Source organism: Uranotaenia lowii, chromosome 1 (genome assembly GCF_029784155.1).
Source record: "Uranotaenia lowii strain MFRU-FL chromosome 1, ASM2978415v1, whole genome shotgun sequence".
Classification (NCBI taxonomy): Eukaryota; Metazoa; Arthropoda; class Insecta; order Diptera; family Culicidae; genus Uranotaenia; species Uranotaenia lowii.
In genome coordinates, this window is record NC_073691.1 from 37,862,149 (window position 1) to 37,874,950 (window position 12,802).

Here is a 12,802-nt window from a genome sequence, read left to right on the forward strand (position 1 = left end):
AAATGAAATGAAAAAGCAATTTTTTTTTCAAGTTATTGCTGACATTGATAAAGGAAATGAGAAATGTTTATCCCAAAGTCAAAGGAAATTTTCCTTTGATTTGTCGACATTTTTGTTTGACAAAAACTTGTTTCACTATTTGTAAATTTATGTATGGATACAGAAAAATATGCTGATATTGACGAAAACTCCGAGCAATCCATACGAACTAAAAATCTCTCAATATCTCAAATAAAACAAAAATTATAGAACAAACAATAGACATTTATTTTACCTCATCGAAAAAGTATAAAAATTTTCTTTTCGTTTATTTTTTTCAAATTTTAAAACGCTGACTGGATTCACTTATTCGTCGAGCCCAAATGAAAACCTTTTTATTTAATTACATTAAATCGAGAATAATGTGACATCTATTATTTATACTTGATATGGTTTTTATAAACATCTTTCCTCAATTTATGTTACGTATAGGCTGGTTGAAGCGAAAAAAAAAACATTCAAATAATATCTCAAAAAGAAACTATTACACCCAATGTTACCCAAACATGTGTGAAAGAAATCATTGTTGGCTAAAATTTTCTCACCGTGAACTAAATCGGTCTGTCGTATATTTTGAAATCCTGTTCCAAATTTGCATGAATTTGGAACAAAGGCGTATAACTGTTGGGAATTTCGAAATCGATAACTGTGCTAAAACAGCAATATACGACACCGGTGCCAGCCGAAATGTTTTAGCGTGGTCGAAAACCGTGTTTTGCATCTACCGTTGGGACCGCCCTTAGACGTTTGGGGTTCACGGTGAGAAAATTTTAACCAATGATGATTATTTTCACACATGTTTGGGTAGCATTGGGTGTAATAATTGTTTCTTTTTGAGAAATTATTTGAATGTTTTTTTTTCGCTAAAACCGGTCAATACGTAACATAAATTGAGAAAACATGTTAACAAAAACCGAATCAAGAAAAAAATGTATGTCACACTATTCTAGACTTCATATTTTAATAAATAGCTTTTGGCCTCAATGAATTAGTGAGCCCAGTCAGCGTTTCTCGAGTTCAAACGTTATATGAATAAGAAAAGGAAAATAACAGAATCATCCTAATGAAATTAACGCAAAACAACAATAAACTTAAAAAAAATTGAATATCAGTGTAATGACCGATTTTTGTCAAAAGTTGATAACAATATTTATAATCTACACGAACAATATATCATATTTCACGGTTTTAATGTAAAAACCGTGAAATATGATATATTGTTCGATAACATTGACTAAACTGACATGATTCTTAGAAAAAATCCTTTTCAATTTCTGGCTAAAAAGCCGTCTGCTACATTACAAACTACTGATAATCATGAAAATTTTACTTAAGAATACATAAACGGAGCATGTTAACCAATCTGTTTAGTTTGCTCAAACATAAGCACACATATGTTTAATGATTTTTTACCTATTTGAAAAGGTATCTCGAAAACAAGAACTGGTAAACTAAAGCGGGCCATAGACTACACAAATAGCCTGTACAAATTCGTTGATTCCACGACGATTGATTGATCTATGCTCGCCCACACACTATACCTACAAACATTTTTCACTCGAACACAAACGATTGCTGGCAAAAAACAGCAACAGCAACAAAAAAAAAAACATCTCCACCCCGGCTGGGAGGATGGTTTGTACAAAATATTTCGATCCCGACCGATTTTACTCCAACCGTTTGGGCGCTCATTCAAGCAGTGCCATACACTATGCAAATCGTGTTTACAGCGTCAAAATTTCATCGAATTTCATCGCATTTGTACAAAGCTTGTGTAGTCTGTGGCCCGCTTAAGTTAATATTTGGAATCAGCACCCCAAAATGAGTCAATTTTTAAACGAAAAATGTTTTTTTTCTTGTTTCAATTAAGCTTTTTTTCTCGCTGCGTATAGTCATTTTGGCTTTCAAAGCTTGTTCAATCATAGATTAAAATCGGTTTCAACTGGTTTCAGCCAATTGGTATTTTTCCAATGAGGCAATGTTTTGGTCGAAGATATAGTTGTCAATGAAGTAAGTTGAAACTAGTCAAATGGTCAAAACCGATCAAGCTCGACAGGGGGTTTCGTTACGGCCTGGAAGAAATCGGTCGAAGTCAATTGGAAAAGGAAAGGTATACAATCGTCAATCCATTTTTCCTTGTTTCGAACAAACATCAATAAAAAGACTTTATGTTAATGAAATCCTGGCAGAATAATGACGGTGTAAAACTCAAAACATAGCCATTGTTCTAATCAAATGAGTTTTTTCTTCTCAATTATTGAGTGTCTGCAATAAACGTGTACTCGTTTCAAATTTGCTATCACACCGATGGGGAGCGCGTGTTTTAGCCAAATTCAAAATTTAAAATTGTGCTCAAACTGGTATACTTAAAACCAATATTTACACCTGAACCGTTGCAGGTGCTCTTACTAATTAGTGATTTTTAAAGTACCAATTTATCTAGAATTTGTGAAAATGATTGGCTCGTATAAATAATGGATAGATACACCCATAGAAGAGGTTGTAAAAATCCAATGCTTATTTAGCAAATCTCTGTGCCAGATGATATGGCAAAAATATGATACTGTCAAAAATTTAAAAAACTAGAGCTCCGAAGCCAAATGATGCAAGACCACTTCATTCAAGCGAAACAAGAAAAATATTTTGTGGGATTTTTATCCGATTCCATAATTATCCCAAAAGAAAAAAAAAATAAGTGAGAATCGAATTCACTGCAACATCGCATATGGGCTCGCCAGTACGATATCTTACCTAGTGCACCATCTTAATTAGATAGCAAGCTAAGGTTTTTTGTCATATAGTCTTTTCGCAACCGCCGATTACCAAAAAACGCACTACATTGGCCGTTTGCCGTTTGGCCGGTGTTTTTTTTCATCCTCCTTTGTCTTTGATGGGAAAGGGATGAGAGACAGTGGAGTGCTTCCAGTATCTTGGTAGCCAGATTACGCCTGATGGTGGTACCAAGAAGGACATCGAACCCAGATCAGAAAAGCCCGATTTGCGTTTGCGAGTCTCCGAAACATCTGGCGCTCACGCCAGATCTCTCTACGAACTAAGATCCGAATCTTCAACTCAAACGTCAAATCCGTATTGCTGTACGTTGAACTTCATCGCCGGTGTCATCAAAAGGCGCTAGAAATCGAGATTCGGGAACGTAAGTGGAGATGGATTGAGCACACGCTGCGAAGAGATGAAAACGAGATTTGCAGAGAGGCGCTTGACTGGAATCCAGATGGGCATCGAAGAAGAGGCAGGCCCAAAAGCTCGTGGCGGCGAAGTCTAGCCGCTGAAATCCGCACAGTTGACGAGAACCTTGGCTGGCAGCAAGTGAAGACGCTGGCTCCGGATCGCCAGCAGTGGAGATCTTTTATCTCAGCCCTATGCGTCGGTCAATCGGCGCCGGACCCTTAGGTTGGAAAGGGATATATATATATGGGATGGGGGAAATGGCACACTAGAAACTGTTTACAGTCCGGCATAGATTCTTATACCGATAACTCCACCTCCAAGGAAGTTCATTATTGGAGTAGAGTCTGATTTGTGGGTGTAGGCATTGTGTGAAAGTCACATGCAACTCATCAGACAGATCGGACATCAGGACGAGGTCGCTCAATGAGCATAAAGCCAGTGGCTTTGGCGTAGTGGTTAAAGCTCAAGTCGTCTACGCCAAGGTTCATGAGATCGATTCCCGTTCATGGCATACATAGTACACTTTCTGTGGTCTAGTGGTTTTAGCATTTGTAAGATGCTAGCCATTATAACTTCGAAAGCTGTACGCTTAGAGTTAAGGAAAGAAGATCTCTTCAAAGAAACATGAAGTTTCACTGAGATCCTATATGTGTGTGCTCGTTTAAAGTTTGTTTGGAATTGAAAAATATAATTTTGGGGAAGAACAAGATAAGGCAGTTTTTCCGCTGAAAGATTGATCGAAACCGTTTCTTTTGAAAATGAAATCTTTTAAGCTAAACCAACTTACCATCAACACTTCCAAGAGCAGCCTGCATACCATTCCCAATGACTGGAAGCACATAGGGTCCTGGAAACTTATCTATTAGCTGGGCAATTCGGGATCGTCGTTTCCGGAGCTCTAGCACTAACAACACTGCCACTAGGACCAGTATTATCGCACTTGGGGCCAAAACACCAAAATAAAGCGCCCATTTTGACGCTTTCCAGCATATTGATTCCATACGGGATTTGGCTTTTTATTTTTCCTTAATAGAAGCAGCTTTTTTTTCACTTCACCACAGAACCATCAACGAGTCTAGTCAAATCGCGAATGATGCCACACATTTCTTGGATAAGCACGCGCTTCCGCAAAAATCGGTAACTCAAAGTTGCTAATTGTTTTGGATTTATGATGCTGAGAGAAATGCCGGTACATACCAAGAATCAGAACGAATCGGTAGGTTCTTCCATTACAATTAGCAGACTGCTAATGAATTCGACCCACACCGGAGGAGGAAGTTGCTTTTGACGATGAGGCGGTTGAGAACTATGATGAGAGTTGTTTCCGATTTTCTAGTTGAATAAATATTATGATTTTTTATAATGACTTCATTTTTAAAACTGATTTTGATGTTTGTAGACATAAACAGTGTCGGGTTATTTAAATGAAACAAATATTTTCGGAAATGTCGATAAGCACTGATGTCAAAATTTGAATGGATTTTTTTTAATTGTGTGAATAAAACCTAAATCGTTCCAAAACTCGATAAGTATCAATTTGTTATCCCCTGTTTTAGGAAATATATACTAACAGGCAAAATTCGGCATTAACCTTTGTTTTTATTTATCATTAAAGATGGACGATGACTGGTCCAAATTTCGTTCGTTGATACACAGTCATATACCTTCAGCATGTTGTTCACCCCGTTTGGCATAATTTTGCATAAGGCCGACAACGATTTCGGTAAGTAAGCTTCTTAGTCTAGTTCTACTAAACTGGACGTAAACAAGTTTTCTCGTCGTCGTTGCCGTTGACAATCAACTAATTTCCAAAAATTCACCTATGGGTGTGGCTAAATTTTCCAACTGTCAACGAACGAATATGAATTATTATCCAAGGTTCTTCATTAACGATGCTACAAAGTATAGCCGAATGACATCCGCCAATAACTTGAACTGTTTCTAATCTGTAAGATTCACACATCTGCTACTCGGCTCAGCAAGGTGCGGTACAGCACAATCGGTATGGGACACCTTAAACTAAACGAGCGCATTACTGATTCAATTTTGAAAAACGTCCGGCCGAAGCTGGGTGTTTGATTTTTGTAACAGAAAACTGATATGAATGCAACCTAGCCAAACTCTATACTGAGACATGTCTGGGGCAACAACTCGAAGAGTCGCATCTTCGAACGACCGGCCGGAGGCTGATTTGTAATTCAAATGATTATATATTGTAGGTATCTCTCTGTTTGTCCGGACATGTGCGTTTTGAAGACGGTTTTACATGAACTGGGTGAACTGAGCTCGTGGTTTGTGGTTTACGGTTCGGAGACTTTCAGACGACGCGACCTGCCTCCAGGAAGGCTCTAAACTTTGAGCTGTCTGGCTGCTATACTGAAACTTTGAGAGACCAAAAAATGGAATTCCAAAACCGAACCATTTGGAATTTCAAGTTGAAATTATGAAATATGTTCAATGATCAAGCTATACTTTGAAGGTGCTTCGAGAAGCTGGTGGACAGTTTTTTTTTTGGCTGAATCATTTGCCTCAGTTAAAACTGATATGGTACTATGATTTTTCTTCTAGATGAACAAAAAGAGAGCCCTCCCCCTTGTTAAATGATTTTCCCATCGTTGAACTTTATTGGTGGTGTCATAAAACAATAGATCTATCAAAATATGGTGAGATATAAAATGAATACACAACCCCCTGGGCGCTGACTCTTTTTGTCGGCCCACAGACACCCTCGAGAAATGAAAACAAAAACAAAAACAGACAAAACCCCCATTCAGTAGACCTCTATCATTTTGATCAAGAAAAGCCGACCTGCCATACTGCCGACACCAGCGATCATTCCATCCAGCTAATGAATCTCCTAAATCAGTTTTGCACTATTTGTAGTTCTGTTGACATTCACCTTGTGTTATGATGTGCCAATTAAGCTTGACACCTTTTTAGGGAGGCACACCAGAGGGGCGCGCGCGATTCACAAAATACAATCAGTAGATCAGGAAAATTGAAATACAAGACAATAATGGGTCGAAGCTGAGCGTTTGATCAGACTGGGTCCAGAGGCTATACTCATTTTTTGAGAATTGAATTTCAGGTTCAACTTGAGAAACGAACAGCTTCTCTGTGCTGGAAACATTAAAAGTTTTTTTCGAAATTTGTCTCTGATAAATCTCTCTCTCGTTGGGTAAAATTTTCTCCTTCCACCAAACTTCCGTGTCAGGGCAAATTAAGCTCTGAAAAAATCATCGTGGTCTTGGGTGTACACCGATTTATTCGATCGGCAAACTTCATGTCATGGAAAATTTTTGAGGCAATGTAATGTAAATCCCAAGCAAGATTCATCGAAATTTATTTGACCAAGTTTGGACAAGTTTAACAACAGTGCGGTGAATTCTTTAAACTCAATTGAGTTATAATCGGAATATTTATTCATTATCGATATTCTTTGACGGTTCACGGCTATGCAGTCAACACTGGATTATCGCTTACATTTGTGTAGATCTGAGAAGAAAATGCACGTGCCCCAAATGTGAAAAATAAAAAAATGTCAGTTGATTTGAATCCACGGATCCAGCATAGTACTTTGATATAGACAAGTTAGGCTATTCCGTCCTCTTCAACTGTGTTGGTGAAAGACTTCAAAAAATAGTTATGAGATTTGTTAGCAAATGTATGGAATGCATCTAAAAATCTTATTTTTTAAAGAATTGATAAGCAATAAAATTATGAAAAATGTACGAGCTTATGTTTTTTAATACCATCAGCTATGTTTGGCTCTTTGAAATAGTAAAAGATTTTATTTGGTCGGTTTTTGGCGACTGGAAAACAAAAATTTGGTTGATTTTTGTAATGTGACAGTCAGTTCTTGTTAAAATTTCCATAGTAATCTCACAAAACGACTAATAGTCATCGAAATATTATGTACACTGCTTATTTCATAAAATCTTTGCTAAGAATGCAGGTGACGATAGCAGCAGCAGCAGCAGGTAAGTATCGGGCAGGATCGAAGCAGCAGTAGCAGACCAGGTAAGCAATCCAGGAATTAGCAGCGGTGGGAACAGCAACAACAGGCAGGTAAGTATCACGTGGGTAAGTACTTTTCTTCGAATCAATTCACTAGTGCCTTTTTCCTCTTTCTAAACAACTTTATTTTCCACTTTCAATACACTTTATTTATCTTCTTCCTTCTTAATACTTTATTTCTCTATCTTCACTCTAGTTTTGCTTAACTTTATTTATTTACTTAATCTCTAAACATTTAATTTATAAACTTTTCTCCTCGATAGGCACACTACTTCAATTAGATGTCACGTTGACGTGTTTACTGTCACAAGAGCTTGACGAAAGGCGAAACCCACACCGTGGGCTGGTCTTTTATAAACTTTTCGCCCGAAAATTTATAATCGCAGGTACATTGTTCTTGCTGTGACCCACTTAGCGTTCGAAGATATCATCAACGGGGGGTATCCTAATCTGACCCAACTCGTTTCACAACGAGATGGCGAAGAACACATTTTTCGTCTCACGAACAGCAGGAATTTCTTTTCTTTGATTTTATCATAGGGGAGAAGTGGGCTATATGCGCCTATTAAGCACAACACTGATTTAATCAAATATCACATCGAATATGTCTACAAAAACTATATACACGTGTGCAGGCATCTGTTTTCTATACATTGGAGTAATTTTTATCTAAAAATTTCCTTTCATTTTCGAGAAACCGATTTTATTATAACTGTTGTCTAAAATGCCAAACCTCAAACCGTGCAGGTTAAATGCGCCTATTTATGTTTTGAACAAAATTCCTGTTTTTTGGGCAATATTTCCGTATAAGATCATTGAGACTAATAAAAAGTAATAACTTCCGTACGATAAAGCTGAAGTTTTATAAAAATATTTGTGTATATAAATTTTATGGAATAAAACAAAAGCTAGGGTTGCCATACTATGGAGGCAGTTCACCCATAAGAAAAACTTTATCCAATCTGTTTTTAGATCTTCAATTCTCGCTTAAGATGTTAATCAGAGCTTAGATTTGAAGTTTCAATAATAAAAATCATTTATTTATCCTATTTTACCTGTTATTTTAGGATGGAGGCATTTTACAAACATGATGGGGGCATTCAAAAACACTCTCTTATTCCACTATGTAATCATTATTAAACCTCCATAAAAGCTTAAATATGTTTTAATTCAATGTTCAATGAAATAAGAAACAAAAACCATCCTAGTTTTCATTTTGAGCTTCTTTACGGATAATTTTTAAAAGTCAAAATATTACATCAAAAGGTATCAAAACCTTGCATGAATTTTTAAATTTTTTTGAGTTTATAAATTCATAAAATTCTTTCTTGCCTTATGTTCTAAGCGTATCACCCTCAAAATGCATTGGTCAGATAAGCTGTCTAGTCAGCCATTTCATCAAACAGCCGTAGGGTCATTTAACCCGATAGGCCCATTTAGGAAACCTTTCCCCTACATTCGGGGACGACGACGGAATTTTCTTTTTAATGTTCACAATTTTTGTACAATACTATGAAATTTAATGCAAACTTACCGTTTCATATGACCTCTAAGAATCAATCTCTAAGTTCAAGCACTTTTCAGAACAAACAAACGGCTAATAAAGACAAAAATAACGATTTTGATTTCTATTCCATAGAAAACCAGTAATATTTCATAACTATTTTTGTTTGTAGTAGGAATGCCGTGTACATACACGGAGCTGACATATGAGGTTAAGCGCAATGGCTTACCTGTTATATTTCAAAGTACTATGCGGATCCAGCTAAATTTTTTTTTGTGATAGTGATGAAAAGGGAAGAACTTCCAATGTTCCCTGATTCGGGGTTTGTGACAGGAAAAATATGTTGAGGTAGAGGAAAAAAAATATTTTTTTTTTTTTGGTGGCCTGCTTAGGTTTACTCGTTACAAAAGCAAAGCGCAGAAAACAGAAGATGAGAAATCAAGGTGGAATATTAGCTGGGTTTCAAAGAAAGTCTTTTCGGTGCATATGATAGTAAAATTACATGATTTCCACAATGTGATGTGGTTTTCCTAATATTTTTCATGTGCGATCACCGGATAACAGAAAAGAATATAAGAAATCGTGGCTTTTAGAAGTATGGTTCCAAATCAGCGAAGAATTTTTGCTGTCGATTTATTTGGTGAGATCCAACCCAAGTAACAATTTTAGCTTTATTATGGTCAGCAAAATATCGTTTGGACTATCGAATTAATCTTCATAAAAAGCTAAAGCGCATTCTATAACATCATTTGGACTCTAATAAAGCCAAAATCAGGCTATTTGGCCCTACCCTAGAAACGTCATCAAGACATATAATTGTTGGTCATCAATGTTGGTCACCAAAGCTTTTAAAATGCTTTTATTAAACATGTTAGAAATTTTTGTTTTTTTTCGGTTCTGTCAGTTCTCGGAGTTTATTTTTTTATTTTTTCCAGCAACCATAATGGTTGATGAATGATGATTGCATTATTCAGATATGATCTGGTAAAATTAATAGCTAAAAAACCAATGTTTTAACCATATATTGAGCGTCTTTTCTACTGCCAGTCAAGATTTTAGGTAAAATGTGTATGAAATAGTATCTTAAAATAAATGCGCTTCGTCAAATCTGATGGTCAATCATGATGGAATTGATGGAAAAAGGCCTGAAAAAATATTTTCCAATGCTTGCATTGTGAATCCATCAACATGGCGTCATTTTGTGCCCTTCGATTTTGCAACCAACATGGCGTGAGTCAATTCATAGTTCTATTATGGTTTAATGATGACCCCAAAAAAAGCTACGATTTGACGTTTCTCTCGCAAGCCAACCAATTACACGATAAGGTTGAGTTCCTCATTTCTGAGTTGTTAATCATTAGTACAGTAAATGAGGACAGACTTTTTGAATGAAAAGAGATTGGTTTTGAATGACCCGTGGAATAAATCATGAGTTGAAGTAAAATTTCGTTGTCTGACGCCATCTTGAAATCCAAGATGGCGGCTTCCGCTGAACTTTAAAATGGTGTAAATGACTTGAAATCGCATGAAACCCCATCAAAATGGGTATCAGGTGAAAGGGCTAAACGAGTAGAAGTTGAATTTCGCTATCAGACGCCATCTTGATGGCGGCATCCGCTCAACTTTTAATGCTTAATGCTGACAAAAAGTCGCATTAAACCACCACTATACGGGTATTAGGTGAAAGGGCTAAACTAGAAGTCGATTTTTTTCTTTCCGACGCCATCTTGAAATCAAAGATGGCAGCTTCCACTGAATTTAAAATACTGTTAATCAATGAAAATCGCTTGAACACAACTTTTTTTCACGTAATACTACATTAAAACTACTATTTTAAGACAATTTAGATCATTTTAAATCACTTTTATTATTTTTTCATTCTGTTTCTAATGCATTTAGCACTTTTCTTGTTTTGTTTATAGTTTTTGTTTTTTTTGCCATTTATATAATTCTATTATTCCTATCATGCTATTATGTTTAAATTGTATTGGTCTTATTCTAGCGAAAACTATAAGGTTATGTTGTTTCTGTTAACCGTCTGATTTAGGCACATGTGCCAAATTCGATGTTGCCAAAATCGAATGTTGCCAAAAACGAACGGGGTCTGTATTGTTGTGGTTTTTGTGGGATTTTCAGTCACTCACAGATTTTCAGAGAAACGCGAAATGAGATATTTGACTTCTATCATTTAGCCTTAGCACCCAATACAATGTATTTGGGAGTTTCATGGTATTTTCATTCATTTACAGTATTTTTAAGTTCAGCTGAAGCCACCATCTTGGATTTCAAGATAGCGTCAGAATGCAAAAATAAACTTTTTATAGCTTATCTCAATTGACAAACACCCATATTTTGGAGGTTTAATGCGATATTCAATGATTTAGAGCATTTATAAAGTTTATAGAAAGCTGCCATCTTGGATTTCAAGATAGCAATATTCGACTTCTACTCGTTAAGCCCTTCCACCCACTACCACCTGGGTTTCATGTCATTTTAAGTCATTCACTACATTTTAAAGTTTAGCGGAAGCCGCCATCTTGGATTTCAAGATGGCGTCAGATAGCGAAATTCAACTTCTACCGGTTGATTTCTTTCAACTTATACCCCTATACTATAGGTTTTATGCGATTTTCAGTCATTTACAGTATTTTCAAGTCCTACTATTTGGATCCTTTCACTCAATACTCATATTGTAAAGATATTCATACCACTTTCGGTGATTTCAAGTTTTCAAAGATGTATTTTTTTAATTTTAACTCAAAACCAACACGCATAACTTACCAAAAATGTGTAAAAATGGGAGTTCCAATACAAATATGTGCTATCTAATCTGAGCGTGTCCTGTTTTGACATCTTGATCGAGAACTGTCACTAAGTTTTATGGTGGTTTAATAATCATGCACTGAGTGCTATTATAGAACATGCAAAAAAAAGCTTGGAGCAAACTTCTAGGTTTGTGTTTTATTATAGTTTAAAAAGAGCATTCATAACTCTTTCAAAATAACAAAAACAGCATGTTTAATAAAAGTTTTATTAGCGTTTTCAAAACCATCTGAAAACATATGGTCGAAAAAAAATTGTAAGCATTCTGCATGACCATAATAAAACCGCCATAAAACGAGCTGCACAAAAAAATGTCATAATTAAACCATACTAAAACTTCCTAATGCTAGTTGGCATAATCTGTGTTACTTGGGAACCTTATTACGATTTTAATCTTCTGCATTGTATGATTTTTATATAGTTATTGTACATAAAGCATATGAAGCGTTTGGTAGAATTGGTGAGCCCGTTCTATGCCTACTGTATGTACAAGAAGATTGCATTATAATGTTTTAATTTCCAATATTTATAAGGCATGCGGAGTACATTTCTAGGTTTTTTTTTCTTATTTTAGTGCATTTTTAATGCAGAATGAATGTGAGGGGGGAATAACTTTTATGAAAAAACACCTTTCGAGCTCGAAACAGACTTCGGAAGGTTTCATGATCTACTAATATATTCCGTTTCTCTTTTTTTTCATTTTCAAGAGCGAATAAAGGTGCTTTCTCCTTGGTCAAAACATCCTTTAACATGCTTTATCCTTGGAAACAAAGTTTAGACTAAGGAATCTTTTTATTTATAATATTAATTATATTTAATAGATATGGAACTTTTGGTTGCTTCGTTATCTTATATCTGTCATAAGCGAAAGTGAATAATAGGGATTGGTCTGTTTTTGAAAAACTTAGTTACTAAATTGAAAGAAATAGTTCATCAAAATAGTTAAAAAAAAACTTGATTCAAAAAAACTACAAGTGACATCTCCAGGGGAAGATAAAAGGCATATCGGGGAAAATGCATGTAAAAATGTCATTAAACCATATTTAAGAGCTTATGTAATTAAAGCTGAACTTGGGTCATAAAGGGTGATACGGTTAAAATTTGGCAATATCAACTTGACGTACTTCTTTCAATTTTGCATTTAAAAAACCTAAACACCCATCATTTTGAAGGTGTGTGTGTACAGAATGCTGCTTCAATTTTGATTTTGGAGTTCACTCTTCAGTTGTC